The 17,422-nt window shown below is 45.7% G+C and overlaps 1 long non-coding RNA gene across 2 annotated transcripts in view; it reads right to left on the bottom strand.

The window, feature by feature from the left end:
• The window catches only part of LOC143927767 (uncharacterized), a 64,614-nt gene extending 47,404 nt beyond the window's left edge, over nt 1-17,210 (bottom strand). The window contains exons 1-2 of one of the 2 annotated variants that reach the window (XR_013262318.1): nt 13,362-17,210; nt 506-607 (exon numbers count right to left, since the gene is read on the bottom strand). This is a non-coding gene — a long non-coding RNA (uncharacterized LOC143927767). The remainder of the gene's footprint in view (nt 1-505; nt 608-13,361) is intronic. The other variant, XR_013262317.1, reaches the window with a different exon arrangement.
• Between the last annotated feature and the right edge of the window lie 212 nt (nt 17,211-17,422).

The raw sequence follows: 17,422 nt of genomic DNA, 5'->3' as shown, positions 1-17,422 counted from the left end.
TCTGCAAAGCTCTCTTCAAGTACTACGATTCCCCTATGCACAAAGAACATGGGGTGTCCATCTTTGCAAAATATACAGATCACAAACAAATCGATGTTTTGTAGTGGCGAAAGGTCATAAAAAGGCTAATGAACTGAAGCAATGAAAGATTTAAATTTGCCGACAGCGAACCCCCCCCCCCCATATGGAAAGATCTATCAGTCGTGCCGTAATCTTACTTAAAAATCATCTTGGAAACCAATCCTGACTAAACATTACACGGAGAACAAGTCAGAGTGCTGGCTGGCTGGCTCTCTGCGGCTATTAATTATTCAGCTTTCTGAATAGTAAATCAGTATGAAATCTAGCTAGCAGTGTGTGAGATCATCAGCCACAGACACTCCAGCCATCACAGATGTTTTTACAATACAAGCATCTTCCAGTCAGTCATTCTGCTGCCCAATCAATTCCACAACTTCAATTTCTGCACTCATCAGCCCTTTCCCTTCTGGGAAGAAAACAATACCTGTGAAGTGAAGCATCTCACTCTTCCCAAACCTGCCGCTTGGCTTCTCCGCGGGCAGATCGCCCCTGGAATTCTAAATTCACTCTCTCTAGAATGCACAACCTTAAGAGAAAGCAAGATACAGAGGTTGTAAAATATTTAAACAGCAAGCATTTCAGTAACACAACCCAACGTCTACAAACGCACAGTGCTGTGTGGATGGCTTTAAAAATCTTGGTTGGTATATACCAAATCGAAGATCACCATAGCCTAAACAGGACCCAAACCTGCCTCTCCACCCACTGAATTCTGGGGAATTGCTCTAAAGCCGTGATTGAGGGATGTTCCGAGTGAAGGCTGAACATTTGTTGATAGAAATCTGTTACCAAACAAAATGTGTGTTTGGATGTACATCAGTTTACCAATCTAGTAAAAAGTCATTGCAACCTGGGTAGAGGTGTTGTGCTGCTCAAAGCTCGAGGTATAAAATGTTTCCCGCCGGGGCTCAGAGTGAGCTGGCATCTAATTACACTGATCCAATATGCCAGCATGAAAAGGAGTAAGACGCCACTCAACCAACCCAATGTTAGTGAAGGTGTATGGCCTCAGCTAGTGATGCTCCACTGGCCACGCCCCCTGATGCGTTTCACCTCCACCCACCAGGGCCGATTCAAAATTCAAGCCATACATGGGTTGTATTTTTATAGTTTTCTTTCGGAAATTCTAAGAATTTGTTTGAATTTAGCACCATTAATGGATGGTGGTAACGGCCGATTTTTGTGCAGCTATCGAATTTGATTGGGCACACTGGAAATTTTTTGAAACATTAACAACATTTTCTAATCAATGGATGGGAGAAACAAATAATATAAAAAAAAAGTCGAAAAAGAAAAATGTGCATGAGCACAAGGAAAGAAAATTCTCGGAACAAAAAGATTCCCAGCCATACATTTTTTTTCCCCCCGGTAGCAACAGGAAGTGAAATTGAATGCTTGGTTGAGTGAATTTCTAAATCAATTGTGGCACCACCGGATGCCAAAATGGATAAAATTAAAAAAAATTTTGAAAGAAAAATATGTTCAGAATTTGACCCACGCATGGCCTGCATTAGTTACTATGACTAAGCCCCAGCGTGTGTGTGTCCAACTAGTTCAACCAATGAAGGTTACTGCCCAGTTATATGTACATTTAGACAATCAAGTACTGTCCATGTTACTTTATTTGCACCAACATACAATTTTTCCAGGACAAGCTTTCGGGGTATATCCTAATTTAAGGTCCCAGGTGCACTGATTCACAAAAGTTTTATCAGAATGTAAAAAAACAAACACCCCACACAAAAACACAAAACAGGTCTACATGGCAATGGTAGAACTGTTGGATAATGAGTAAAGGAAACCCATATCTAAAATTTAGGCCTTTATTTTTTGTGTCAAATAGAAGTATCATTCTTAGTTCAAAAGTTTTCCTTTCCTGGATAGTTCTGAAATTTCCTTTAAAGCGGAAGTGCGCCGGGACTCCGCGTTTTTTTTTTTTTTTTTAAAGTCAGCAGCTACAAATACTGCAGCTGCTGACTTTTAAAATGGTGACACTTACCTGTCCAGCGCGCCCGCGATGTCGGCACCCGAAGCCGATCTCTAGATCGAAACTCGGGTGCTGCCGCCGTCATCTTGGGTATGGGAATCAGGAAATGGAGCCTTTCGGCTTCATTTCCCGGTTCCCTACTGCGCATGCGCGAGCCGCGCAATCCGGACGGTCCCCGCTGCCTCTGGGAACTGTGCGTTTCCCAGCAGGCAGCGGGGCACTTGCGCAAAGGGGCGGGCAGTTGCGGAAAGGGGCGTAATCTACGCCCCTTTCCGCAGACAGCTATCCCGGAAGTGGGTGCAGTTACCTGGATTATCCAGGTAACTGCACCCCCCTCCCCCCTGAAAGGTGCCAATTGTGGCGCCGGAGGGGGGGGGAGGGTTCCGATGAGCGGAGGTCCATTTTAGGGTGGACCTCCGCTTTAAGAACTAAAACATTGAGGTCTTCCATGGTGTGGTCCAGTTGTGAGAAATGTCCCACAGGTGTGCAAAAAATCTTCTTTATGTTCCTTGATGGTGTGCCTATGCAAAATTCATTCTTGTTTGTAATGTCTTGCCAACATAAGATCTTTGCTACATCATCTTTTGCATTGGATGAGGTTTACAACATTACTGGAGGTACAGCTGTATGATGCCCTGATATTGAAGGTCCCATTTGTTTATGTGATGCTTTTAGATTGAGCTGATTGCAGCTTTTTAATTGCAGGGTTTGCTTCCATTATTTGCGACTTCATAATCACAATGAAGTTTCCTACTGCACGGTTTTCACCCTGCTAGTGCTAGATTGTATGTGGTGACTAGAGGCACACGGTCATTTGTTTATTATTCACTTTGTATTGGAGATTCTCTCTTCGAGAAGAATGGCGTTTATGCAGTTGTCAATGGTTTTGTCTTTGTACAGTGCCTTGCGAAAGTATTCGGCCCCCCTTGAACTCTTCAACCTTTTGCCACATTTCAGGCTTCAAACAAAGATATAAAATTTTAATTTTTTGAAGAATCACCAACAAGTGGGACACAATTGTGAAGTGGAACGAAATCTATTGGATATTTTAAACTTTTTTAGCAAATAAAAAAACTGAAAAAGTGGTGCGTGCAAAATTATTCGGCCCCTTTACTTTCAGTGCAGCAAACTCACTCCAGAAGTTCAGCGAGGATCTCTGAATGATCCAATGTTGTCCTAAATGACTGATGGTGATAAATAGAATCCACCTGTGTGTAATCAAGTCTCTGTATAAATGCACCTACTCTGTGATAGTCTCAGGGTTCTGTTGAAAGCGCAGAGAGCATCATGAAGACCAAGGAACACACCAGGCAGGTCTGTAATACTGTTGTGGAGAAGTTTAAAGCCGGATTTGGATACAAAAAGATTTTCAAGCTTTGAACATCCCATGGAGCACTGTGCAAGCGATCATTTTGAAATGGAAGGAGTATCAGAGCACTGCAAATCTACCAAGACCTGGCCGTCCCTCTAAACTTTCAGCTCATACAAGGAGAAGACTGATCAGAGATGCAGCCAAGAGGCCCATGATCACTCTGGATGAACTGCAGAGAACTACAGCTGAGGTGGGAGAGTCTGTCCATAGGACAACAATCAGTCGTACACTGCACAAATCTGGCCTTTATGGAAGAGTGGCAAGAAGAAAGCCATTTCTCAAAGATATCCATAAAAAGTCTTGTCTAAAGTTTGCCGCAAGCCACCTGGGAGACACCAAACATGTGGTAGAAGGTGCTCTGGTCAGATGAAACCAAAACCAAACTTTTTGCCCACAATGCAAAACGATGTTTGGCGTAAAAGCAACACAGCTCATCACCCTCAACACACCATCCCCACTGTCAAACATGGTGGTGGCAGCATCATGGTTTGGGCCTACTTTTCTTCAGTAGGGGCAGGGAAGATGGTTAAAATTGAGGGGAAGATGGATGCAGCCAAATACAGGACCATTCTGGATGAAAACCTGTTGGAGTCTGCAAAAGACCTGAAACTGGGACGGAGATTTATCTTCCAACAAGACAATGATCCCAAACATACAGCAAAATCTACAAAGGAATGGTTCACAAAAAAAAAAAAAAAAAAAAAAAAAAAAAAAACGTATCCAGGTGTTAAAATGGCCAAGTCAAAGTCCAGACCTGAATCCAATTGAGAATCTGTGGAAAGAGCTGAAAACTGCTGTTCACAAACGCTCTCCATCCAACCTCACTGAGCTCAAGCTGTTAAGCAAGGAAGAATGGGCAAGAATTTCAGTCTCTCGATGTGCAAAACTGATAGAGACATACCCGAAGCGACTTGCAGCTGTAATCACAGCAAAAGGTGGCTCTACAAAGTATTAATGCAAGGGCGCCGAATAATTTTGCACGCCCCACTTTTCATTTTTTTTATTAGTTAAAAAAAGTTTAAAAAATCCAATAGATTTCGTTCCACTTCACAATTGTGTCCCACTTGTTGGTGATTCTTCACAAAAAATAAAAATTTTATATCTATGTTTGAAGCCTGAAATGTGGCAAAAGGTTGAAAAGTTCAAGGGGGCCGAATACTTTCGCAAGGCACTGTACCCTTTTTATGGAAGGAGTCTGCTAGTGTAATGAGAAGTATATCTCTGTCGTCTGGGTCTGAACATATTCACTGGTATTTGATGGTCTGGCTGTGTTGGGGGTGCAAACTGGAACTGTGGCAATAGTTGCAGCCGTCAGTCGGTTCCCTGTATATCAATGTGTGAAGCGGGTCATCCCTGATGTATACTGTGGTGTCTAGGAAGTTGACGTGTTAGAATAATCCATTTAGTTTGATGGATGGGTGAAAAAGTGTTGATCAATGAATAAAACTGTCAGATTTTCTTCACCTTCTTTCCATAGGACGATGATATAGCAGTAATATCTGTATGGCTTTTGTTGTATGAGATTTAAGGAATTTGTCTTCCAGGTCAGCCATAATGGGACCATACAGCTGTACCCCCAGTAATGTGTACCTCATCCAATACAAAAGATGTAGCAAAGGATCTTATGATGGCAAAACAGGACAGAAGTTACAAACGAGGATCAATTTGCACAGACACACCATCAAGGAACATATAAGAAGATAGTTTCTGCACCCGTGGGACATTTCTCACAACTGGACCACACCAGGAAGACCTCAATGTTTTAGCACTTAAAAAGGGAATTTCAGAACTATCCCAGGAAAGGAAAAAAAACTTTTGAAGTAAGAATGATACTTCTATTTGACACAACAAAAATACCAGGCTAAATTTAGATATGCGTTTCCTTACTCATTATCCAACAGTTTTATGACCCCCGTAGCTGTTGACTTTTAATAAACAGACCCTCACCTGTACCAAGATCCAGGGCTAGGCTCACCCGAGGGGGCTGCAGGAACCATCTTCAGTCCTCAGCATCTTAACTGTGGGCCCCTGGCTGTGACAGCTTGTGGTTTCACAGGCGGTCCACAGTCCACATGTGAGACACGTTGCACACTGAATGGTCCCGCAGTCTTTTGGGACCTCCATCATGTTCCAGAAGACTACAGAGAGGGAGGAGGAGGAAGGAGAACGTCCATTCAGCTTACCTAAGCAATCCCAGCATAAGTGAGAGCGGGTATCTGTCAAAACTAGGTAGGTGAACAACCCCAACCCCCCCCCCCCAAAAAAAAGGTCAAATGTCAAAGAGGAGCAGGTGGGGAGGCCTTAAAGCGCAACATCCCGTTTTGGGTGGAATTCTGCTTTAAACAAGTTCCTAAAAAAGGTTTAGTTTCAGGCACAGCTACCATCTATTCAGTTTAGATGTAGTACATTTTTAAAAATCTTGCTTGTTGCATTGTGATGCACTTTCCAGGTGCCCAATACTCTAACCAATGCCAACATGAAGTGGTTTAAGCAGCTTGTGTCTTGCTTGTTGCTCTCCTTCCTGCATAATACCACTCTATACTGGTTGTGACCTTGCAGTTCCTCGCTCTCTGTGCAGTTTCCAGACACATCTGACTGAAAAAGCATGCGAAGGGACAGAATATCTCGGCAGCTGTTGGTGCTCAAGTGAATGCATAAAGACACTCCAACTAGGAACATGAAAACATAGAAATATGGAAAAACATCTGATGTAAACACTACAACAAAAAAACATGCTTGCAGAAAATATACTGCAGCTATACACTGTAGATAACTGTACAATGTACAGGTCAATTTTACTTGTGGCCTCAAATAGCTCTTTAATGGCTCATTCACACCAGCCAGCACACCAAAATAATCTGTGTGTTGGTGCTGTGCTTTTTTGACATCGGAAAACAGTTTATAATTTTTATTTAAAATTTAAAAAAGGAAACGTTCACCTTGTGCATTTCTTTTTAACAACTTTAAAGCATTGCCCCCATGATAAGCAGATCGCGGGTGGTGTGCTTGGATCCTGCAGACAGCTGTCTGCTCGTTCCTCCGATATGGGAAGGTAGAATCAATGAATCACAAGCACGCTCAGCAGTGCCCTTGTAGTTAGAGTACTAAAAGCTGTTGGCCACAGAGGCAGACGGTACTTGTAGTCTAAATCATTCACAGGAAATAGTGAACGTGGCCATATGGGTGAAGCCCGGCACGGCTGTACGGTTTTCAAAACGTGATAGCTGGTGCGAAGAGAAGATAATCGTATCCTTTAAACTTTATTGAAATGCCACAAAGTAAAATCCAATTTCTTTCTATGCAGGACTGAGGCCTCAGCTGACATGCTGCATTTTCTGCACCTTTCCACTCTGTTCTGCTGTGAACAGGGCACATATAGAATGGTTTTCTATGTGCCTTGGAGGAGACCTGCATTAATAAAGGTGCATAAAAATGCAAGTCACTGCACAGTGTGCTGGTTCAATCAAAAAATGCAAGTCATAAATATTTAAATAATAGAACAGCCATTAAAGTGCCCACTCCAGCATAAATTAGAATCACATTTAGGGCACCAGTTTATCTGCTGAGGGGGGTTTAAATGGTAGCTGTACCTTTATTAGGGAAGAAGCTCCTCACAGATCCTGTACTTCATCTTCTAAATCAGTGGTCATCAACCCTGTCCTCAGGGCCCACTAACAGGTCAGGTCTTATGTATTACCTTGGAGAGATGCAGACTAGAATACTGCAATCACTGAGCAGCAATTGATATCACCTGTGATGTAGTTCAGCTATCTTGCAAACCTGGCCTGTTATGGGCCCTGAGGACAGGGTTGATGACCACTGTTCTGAACTCTTACAGTCTGCATTTGCCCCATGTCACATTATAGGACATTAGTTCAGGACCTGACAGTATAACTACAGGGCTCTCTTCTTGCATATCACAAGAAAACCTCTGTAGGGTGGCTATGAGCCTATACATATCTATAACCTACAGAGATAAAGACCAATTTTTTGCAATAAGGGTGTTGAGAGATTATAATTTAAATATTTTCATTCTGTACACCTCACATTTTTGTAAATATTTTATTATATCTTTTCATGTGACAACACTGAAGAAATGACACTTGGCTACAATGTAAATTAGTGAGTGTACAGCTTGTATAACAGTGTAAATTTGCTGTCCCCTCAAAATAACTTCACACAGCCATTAATGTCTAAACTACTGGAAACAAAAGTGAGTACACCCCTAAGTGAAAATGTCCAAACTTGGCCCAATTAGCCATTTTCCCTCCCCGTTGTCATGTAACTCGTTAAAGGTCTCAGGTGTGAATGGGGAGCAGGTGTGTTAAATTTGGTGTCATCGCTCTCTTACTGGTCACTGGAAGTTCAACATGGCACCTCATGGCAACTCTGAGGATCTGGAAAAGAAAAAAAAAAAAAAAAGAATTGTTGCTCTACATAAAGATGGCCTAGGCCCGTGATGGGGAACCTTGGCACCCCAGATGTTTTGGAACTACATTTCCAATGATGCTCAGCTACACTGCCGAGTTCATGAGCATCATGGGAAAATGAGTTCCAAAACATCTGGGGTGCCAAGGTTCGCCATCACTGGCCTAGGCTATAAGAAGATTGGCAAGACCCTGAAACTGAGCTGCAAAACAGTGGCCAAGACCATACAGCGGTTTAACAGAACAGGTTCCACTCAGAACAGGCCTCGCCATGGTCGACCAAAGATGTTGAGTACACGTGCTCAGCATCATATCCAGAGGTTGTATTTGGGGGGGAAAAAGACATTTGAGTGTTGTCATACATTGCTGCAGAGGTTGAAAGAGTGGGGGGGGGGGGGGGGGGGTCAGTCTGTCAGTGCTCAGACCATACGCCGCACACTGCATCAAATTGGTCTGCATGGCTGTCGTCCCAGAAGGAAGCCTCTTCTAAAGATGATGCACAAGAAAGCCCGCAAACAATTTGCAGAAGACAAGCAGTCTAAGGACATGGATTACTGGAACCATGTCCTGTGGTCTGATGAGATGGTGTCAAGCATGTGTGGCAGCAACCAGGTGAGGAGTACAAAGACAAGTGTGTCTTGCCTACATTCAAACATGGTGGAGGGAGTGTCCTGGTCTGGGGCTACATGAATGCTGCCGGCACTGGGGAGCTACAGTTCATTGAGGGAACCATTAACACCAACATGTACTGTGACATACTGAAGCAGACCATGATTCCCTTGTTTCAGAGACTGAGCCACAGGGCAGGATTCCAACATGATAACGACCCCAAACACACCTCCAAGACGATCACTGCCTTGCTAAAGAAGCTGAGGGTAAAGGTGATGGACCGGCCAAGCATGTCTCCACACCTAAACCCCATTGAGCATCTGTGGGGCATCCTCAAATGGAAGGTGGAGGAGCGCAAGGTCTCCAACATCCACCAGCTCCGTGATGTCGTCATGGAGGAGTGGAAGAGGACTCCAGTGGCAACCTGTGAAGCTCTGGTGAACTCCATGCCCAAGAGGGTTAAGGCAGTGCTGGAAAATAATGGTGGCCTCACAAAATATTGACAATTTGGAGCCAATTTGGACATTTTCACTTATGGGTGTACTCACTTTCATGAGATACTGTACACAGTTTATACTGTATGGATTACCACAACGCACAGTAGAGCAATGTGTGGGTCAGCAAGTTGCCGTGCCATTAAATTTTGGCAGCCCAACACAAGCACACCACGTTTTTGTGCTTTGAAGTGTGCATTACAGCCCAAGCAGTGCAATCTACCTCAGGTGCATGAAAACACATGAGCTAAACACATGGTAAACTGCATTCAGGTGTGAATGGGCCCAAATTGCAACCTCTTTCTGAAAAGGGCCATTTCCTAGCTGGCAAGGAGATCAAATGGCTTGAATACTTTCAAAGACATTGAGATGAAGTATGTTGATTAGGAACTCTGACTTAATACAAAATAGAGGGCACACAATCTAGTGCATTACCAACATAATTTAAAAGTAATCTACTTACCGTATATACTCGAGTATAGGCTGACCCGAATATAAGCCGAGGCCCCCAATTTACCCCCAAAAAAACTGGCAAACTTATTGACTCGTGTATAAGCCGAGGGTGAGACATGCCTGTCCATCCCTGTGTGTGTGTCCGTCCATCCCTGTGTGTCCGTCCATCCCTGTGTGTCCGTCCATCCATCCCTGTGTGTGTGTGTCTCCATCCATCCATCCATCCCTGTGTGTGTGTGTATCCATCCGTGTGTGTGTGTGTGTGTGTGTGTGTGTGTGTGTGTGTGTGTGTGTGTGTGTGTGTGTGTGTGTGTGTGTCCAGCCTACCTGTGTCCCGAGCCTTTGTCCCGTGCCTTGCCTCCTTGCCTCCGTGCCGTGCCTCCGTCCCGTGTCGTGCCTTGCCTCCGTCCCGTGCCTTGCCTCCGTCCCGTGCCCTCTTCGTCGGCGCCTCGGCGGCCATTGTAAAATTCAAAAGCCGCGCCTCCGCCTTCGCCTGTGATAGGCGGAACACTGAATTTCCCAGCAGCCTGTGTTCCGCCTATCACGGACATCGTATCATCCTCGTACTACGGACGAGGATGATACGATGTCCGTGATAGGCGGAACACAGGCTGCTGGGAAATTCAGTGTTCCGCCTATCACAGGCGAAGGCGGAGCCGGAGGCGCGGCTTTTGAACTATAGAATGGCCGCTGTCTGTCTGCTCGACACGCTGATCGAGCGGGCAGACAGCGATGACTCGAGTATAAGCCGAGGGGGCACTTTCAGCCTCAAAAAAGAGGCTGAAAATCTCGGCTTATACTCGAGTATATACGGTATAAGCTTTTGGCAAGCAAAAGCAAATACGACAACAATACCTCCTCAAGATCCACAGTCCTCAGTCAGTGGTAAGGGAAGCCCTCCTAGCATCCAAAGGCTAACGCGTTTCGATTCCTAGGGAAACTGTATATGGATGATTTCACATGACCCTTTTTACCCAAGAGAGCCATCTACTCCACCCTCATACCTTTGAGGGGAGGGGCAAAACACTGGTCAAATGAGCCAATTGATAAATAGTAGATATGTATAAAAACATGCATTTAAAAGACCTACATAAATGAATATATAAAAATTCATAAATATACATGCAACTCATGATAATCTTAGCAGCGGATCGGCTTGTGAACAGGGATGCCGTATAAAACATTAATAGCCATAGTAAATATTATCCAATAGACCAGCTTCGATCTAAGGAAAGCATTTCATAATGATCTAGTATGCATACTAGCTCATTATGCCTTTGTCTTGCAGAGTCCCCCCCCCCCCCTTCTTCAGAGTTTACAATCACTTTAAAGATTACCTTATGGTTGCTCCACGTCCCCTATTCTAATGTCAGTAGAGGCACCCCACTTTGTTCTTGTTACCACTCTTACTGGGATAGAAAATTGTGAAATAACTAGGAGTTGTCATTAAAACAAAAATGCAAACAAGGAAAATCTTCCAATATGGACACCTGTGCCACAGAACTGTCTAGGAGGGTAACTCATTACAATGGGGAGATTTCCTCTCACTTCCAATTGTGTCTAAAGAACAGATCCCCGATACTACAAAATGCTCCTCTTCTGCCACTGCAGAGCGAGTTCCAGCTCTACTACAGGGAAGAATTGTCATTTGCCCACCACTCCCCTCCACTTGCCCATTCACAGAATATTTTGCATGATGTAAAAATAATTCAGTCATACAGGAAGAGCACGCTGATGAAAAACGAAGATTTGTACAGTAAACAGCAGCCATTGGGTAGTAGTCTTAGAGGTAACTTATTTGACTTGTGGCTTTTCCTAGAGTTCTACTTTAACTACTTCCCACCCACCAATGTACATAAAAGGCCAGGTGGGTGCTCTCTCCTGAGTGGTAGTTCAGGAACATCCCTCAGGAGGGGGACCGTGCAGCCGCACGATTTTGATGCCCTCGCATCACCCGGACACAGCGCATCTCCGATCGGCAGGAGGGCTCTGTGATTGGCCCTCCTGATCACAACGGCCATGCCCAATCACGGCAATCATGTGATGTAAATACAGAGCCGGTTGCTAGGCAATTGGCTCTCCTCACAGTGAAGTTGTCGGTGAGGAGAGTGGATCGCTGCAGCCGGCTGGTGATCAGGGAGTATGAGTTTGTTTAGTTTTTTTACAGCTTTTTACTCACTGATCACCAAGTATTTGGCTACACTGCCTCCACTGCTTTAGTACACAGGATTGCCAGCTAACCTCTCAAAACACATAGGGACTGCTGAGAATTTAAGGAAAAAAGTGCACCCCAACCAGGATCCAGCAGGGGGCATCAGAGCCTTCCATGACTAGAGAAAGACTAAAGCACTTCTACTACTAACTTTTCTAGTAGTAAACTTTATAGACGCTTAAAAAAAAAAAAAAAAAAAATCAAATCAATAATACGAAATCAATTTGTATTCATCATGATTCAGATAACTTCAAATAGGTAGAATGGAGTTTAAAAGCTGTGATTTTTGCCATATGAGCAGCTATTTGTTGTAATAAAACCATTTTAAAATAATTTACTTTAATTTATCATTTTATTAATTCTGAAGCCAACCTGTCCAAATCAAGGTTTTGGTGGCATGCTTTTACTGACCATATTACAAGCAAAAAATAAAAAATAAAAAGTTGATAGGTGCTTAGGACTGACTTCACATTGTGTTTCAGCAATGTGTATTCCCCCTTGCATTGTCGCAGCACGGCACTATATGTCATTACCAGCGGAGGAAGTAGGCATCATACAAGTCGATGCTACTACTGTAGCGCCACCTCCTGTGCCAGGTAGACTATCAAGTGCCCTTTGCCTGGGACCTTTCTAGCATCCTGGAGAGCAATGCCAGCAGAAGCTGGAAGAGGAAAAAGGTCAGTATATTAAACATCACACACTGTACTTTTGCGACGGGCATATTCGCACTTATAAAAAGGGTCATTAGGATGCTTTTATACTGATCTATGAGTGCAGCGCATCTGTGGGTTAGCTGCACTGAGCTATAGACTTATATCCTGCGGGTTTGCTATGCTTTCAGAAAGCACAAGAAAACTCCTGAATAAACTACAGTGCATCATTGTGAACGAAGCCTTGGACCCCTTTCACACTGGGGTGCTTTGCAGGCGTTTTACGCTGGCAGGACAGAAAAAATGAAATAAAAAAGTCCTGCTAGCAGCATTTTTTGAACGGTGAAGGAGCTGCTCCTGCCCATTGAAATGAATGGGGTAGCGTGGCTATACCGCCAGCAAAGCGCCACTGCAGCAGCGCTTTTAACCCTTTCTCCACCGCTAGCAGGGTAAAACCGCCTCGCTAGCGGGCAAATACCAAGCTAAAAATAGTGCAGTTTTACTGCTGGCGCCCGCACCGCTCCAGCGTGAAAGGGGCCTTATGGGGGCTCAGGACAGTAAGGACTTGTTTATATTTGCCATTTAGAGGGCGGTCACACCCAAAAGTTCATTAAGGCCAGCGACCAGTTACTAACTCATTTAGGTGGCCCTCGCTCTTCAAAAATGTTGAGCACCCCTGTACTAGTCAAAATGTGCTTCAGTGCCGTACGGCTCGCCTTGTGCGATTAGGCCCTGAATCTTCATGGCACATGGGCAATCTGGCTATAGGAACTTACCAAGGCCTTAATGGCAATTTAATTTGACTATCAAGATATGCATCCAGTATAGTCTGCTGGATAAAAATACTGTTTAAAATTTACCAACTTCTAATATCTGCTCAACTCTGACACAAACATACGTACAACTTGCTTAAATTTGTATAAACTGACCTTGTCGTATGAGACTAAAGTGGGACTTAGAATTATTCCCACATGAATATCGACACATACAAACTTCAGTTTGCAAAGCTTTTAACATATTTCAGGTTTTCTGGTGTAGTACATAAAGACTACTGGAAATACAATAAAACATTTTACCTTAGACTGCAAAAGGATGAGATGGACTCTCCAAACTTCAGCTTCCATGGCTGTCCAAACTTGTCATCAGAAAGGTGGAAGAGCTCTAAAATGCTTTACATATGACATCTATTGACAAATCACAGCACAGTAACTCAGCATAACAAGATTTATTCCAGGTAGGAATACTATTGCTAATCCCTGGACCCCCCCAAACTGGATGTTATGGTTTTTTCCCCATGAATTTCCCTTCTGTCCTGAACCGCTTTGTTGTTCCCCTACATCTCCCAACTGTTACCTCCAAATATAAATCCAACCTCTCCTTGTTCTTTGTCACTTTCCATCATTTTTTTTTTTTTTAAACTAGCTCTTAGTCTTCAATACATTTCTATCCAAACCAGTCCCTGCATCATTCAAATGCTTCCTTTAACACCTCCCCACACTTTCACTAGTGAGTTACACTGAGCACACAAAATTCTCACAAGATGACTGAAACCGGACAAACTGATCCTCCAAGAGGACAGCCGATCGCTCCTATTGAGAGATTGCTGGATACACATTATCGATGTTCGGTATAACAAGGAGTGGTGGGAGCTGGAGAGGCGCTGTGATGTCTGTGGAATAAACACCGCACCTTTTCCAGCAAAATCTACCTGAGGCATCAGAAAAGAGGCTGCCTGGGCTATAAGTAGCAGCCGATTGTATTTTTACATGGCAGTTTATGATTGTACCTTCACTGGATTGGACAAAAGTTCAATTTGTCTACTGTGAGGCTGCAAAAGACGAGATGTTATTACTTTGCAAAATAATCTTCGTTTCAAAAGCTTAAATGCCAACTGTACCACAGAGAGCTACACAATGCTACATCCCCAATCATGGAACTCCTCGCCCTCTAATCTGCACTGCTCTCTTTTGTAGTCCTCTCTGCACCCAATATTAAAGCGGGATTCCACCCTAAAGTGGAACCTCCGCTGATCGGAACCCCCCCCCCCCCTCCGATGTCACAATTGACACCTTTCAGGGGGGAGGAGATACCTGTCAAAGACAGGTATTTTCACCCACTTCCGGGCATAGACTCCCACGGGAGTCTACGCCATTTCCTGTCCTGCCGCGCTGTCTGCTGGGACACACACGAGTCCCAGTGACAGTGTGGAGATTTCCTATTGCGCGGCTCGCGCATGCGCAGTAGGGAACCGGGAAGTGAAGCCGATTCGCTTTACTTCCTGATTCCCTCACCTCGAATGGCGGCGGCAGCAGCCGAGGCCCGAGCGGTCGATCGGCCTCGGCATCGCTGGAACCCGGGACAGGTGAGTGTCCATTTATTAAAAGTCAGCAGCTGTAGTATTTATAGCTGCTGGCTTTTATTTTTTTTTGGGCGGAATCCCTCTTTAATCCTCTCCTCTTCATGGCACCAGACCTGATAACCACAAACTGATTTCAATCACTAACTCTTTCCATATTAGTGTAATCACACCTCATCCAAGCGCTTCTATAATCTGAGAACAACTTCCCCTCTCACAGCTCATCCTCAATGGTTCCCCAGTTCTCTACCTGTAAGAGCACTACCCATACCAGTCCCCATCACCCCACTTCTGCCTGATCTGACCTCCCCAGACTACCTACCCCATGCCCAACCCTCAGTCACATCCCAATCCAACCTCTGCCATCATCCCATCACTCATCCTCATTTAATATCTCAACACACACACTACACCGCTCCCCATCATCACAGCCCTTCTGTGACACATGATCACTTCCATCCATTTCCCAGTAACATTCAACCCCCCCCCCCCCCCCCCAACTACATCCAAGTTCCATCCATCCCAGCATCCTACAACCCCCCTTCACACATTTATTTACCATATTCCTCCATCCCATATTGCTGGTTCCCAGCAGCCTTCCCTCCATACTGCCTATATTACCTCCACACCACGTCCTCCTTTCACTACTCTTCATAGCAATTTCTGTAGCTCTCCCTCTGCTGTATACACATTCATTTTAGATCCTAGTCTTCTGCACCCAGTCCCTGTATACTGGTTCCAGTACCCCATCCCAGCACAAATCTACTTCCTAGTGCTCTGCACAACACCTCCCACTCACTCATGTACGCTTTGCTCAGTCCCTCCATCACATTGTTGGTTCCCAGCATCCTTCCCTCCATACGGCCTATATTACCTCCACACCACGTCCCCCTTACACTTTCCTTCATAGCCATTTCTGTACCTCTCCCTCATATACATTCATTTTATATCCTATTCCTTTACTTCCAGTCCCTATATATTGACTCCAAAGCCCAAAACATGGCACACCGTTCCTAGTCACCCATTCCAGTCCCCGGCACACCGCTCCCAGGCACAGTGCCTCCAGTCCCCGACACGCAGCCTCCAGTCACCCATTCCAGTCCCCGGCACATCGCTCCTAGTCACCCATCCTAGTCCCCGGCACACCACTCCCAGTCACCGGCACACCACTCCCAGTCACCCAGTCCCCGGCACACCGCTCCCAGTCCCCGGCACACCGCTCCCAGTCACCCAGTCCCCGGCACACCGCTCCCAGTGCCCCGGCACACCGCTCCCAGTCACCCAGTGCCCCGGCACACCGCTCCCAGTCACCCAGTGCCCCGGCACACCGCTCCCAGTCGCTCATTCCAGTCCCCGGCACACCGCTCCCAGTCATTCCTTCCCCTGTATACTGGGTCCAGTACCCCATTGCAGTCCATTGCTCCCAGTCCCCTGTATACTGATCCCAGTACCCCATCCCAATCCATTTCTCCCAGTCCACTGAGTATTGGTCCTTATACTCCAACCCAGTATACTGGTCCCAGCTCCCCTAGTCCAGTAACATTATCCCAGTACCCACATCCCAGCCCCCGCATAATGGTCCCAGTACCCGCATAATGGTCCCAGTCGCTGCATACTGGTCCCAGTTCCCACGCCCCAGTCGCTGCATACTGGTCCCAGTTCCCACATGCCAGTATACTGGTCCCAGTTCCCACATGCCAGTATACTGGTCCCAGTTCCCACATGCCAGTATACTGGTCCCAGTTCCCACATGCCAGTATACTGGTCCCAGTTCCCACGCCCCAGTCCCTGCATACTGGTCCCAGTTCCCACATGCCAGTATACTGGTCCCAGTTCCCACATGCCAGTATACTGGTCCCAGTTCCCACGCCCCAGTCCCTGCATACTGGTCCCACTTCTCACGCCCCAGTCCCTGCATACTGGTCCCAGTTCCCACGCCCCAGTCCCTGCATACTGGTCCCAGTTCCCACATGCCAGTATACTGGTCCCAGTTCCCACATGCCAGTATACTGGTCCCAGTTCCCACATGCCAGTATACTGGTCCCAGTTCCCACATGCCAGTATACTGGTCCCAGTTCTTACACCCCAGTCCCTGCATACTGGTCCCAGTTCCCACATGCCAGTATACTGGTCCCAGTTCTTACACCCCAGTCCCTGCATACTGGTCCCAGTTCCCACATGACAGTATACTGGTCCCAGTTCTATTCCAGTCTCCGTATACTAGTCCCAGTTCTATTTCTCCCAGTTCCTGTATACTGGTCCCAGTATCCACATTCCAGTCCCTTTATACTGGTCCCAGTCTATTTGTCCCAGTTCCTGCATACTGGTCCCGGTACCCATTCCTGTCCATTTCTCAGTCTCTATATACTGGCCTCAATACCCCATCACAACCCATTTCTCCCAGTCCCAACATAAACCGAGCTGTTACGAACTGTCCCCAGCCCCATGTGCCATCCTCCCAGCTCCCTCCACACCGATCCCGTCACATTTCCCCATTACAGCTTCCTCCACACTGCTCTTCAGTCACACCTCCTCTGTCACAGCCCACAAGGTCTCCCGGTCTGACTAGCTTGCTGAAGCCGGTAGTGACGCGTCGTCACATGTCCCATCAAACTGCTCCGCCAATCAGAAACGGGGGCGGGAAGCCTTCACCAATTACAACGGAGCTGTAAAGTTTGCCTGACCTACAGGAAGTCAAGCTCGGGTGCGAGTCCCGCGCACTGGTCACGTGGTGCAACATTCCCTGTTAACATGTGCAGTGCCAGAGCAGGAGAGAATGCG

This window comes from Lithobates pipiens, unplaced genomic scaffold (genome assembly GCF_037356315.1).
Source record: "Lithobates pipiens isolate NorthernLeopardFrog02 unplaced genomic scaffold, aLitPip1_a1.2 Scaffold_23, whole genome shotgun sequence".
NCBI lineage: Eukaryota > Metazoa > Chordata > Amphibia > Anura > Ranidae > Lithobates > Lithobates pipiens.
This window is presented reverse-complemented; position numbering and strand designations above follow the sequence as displayed.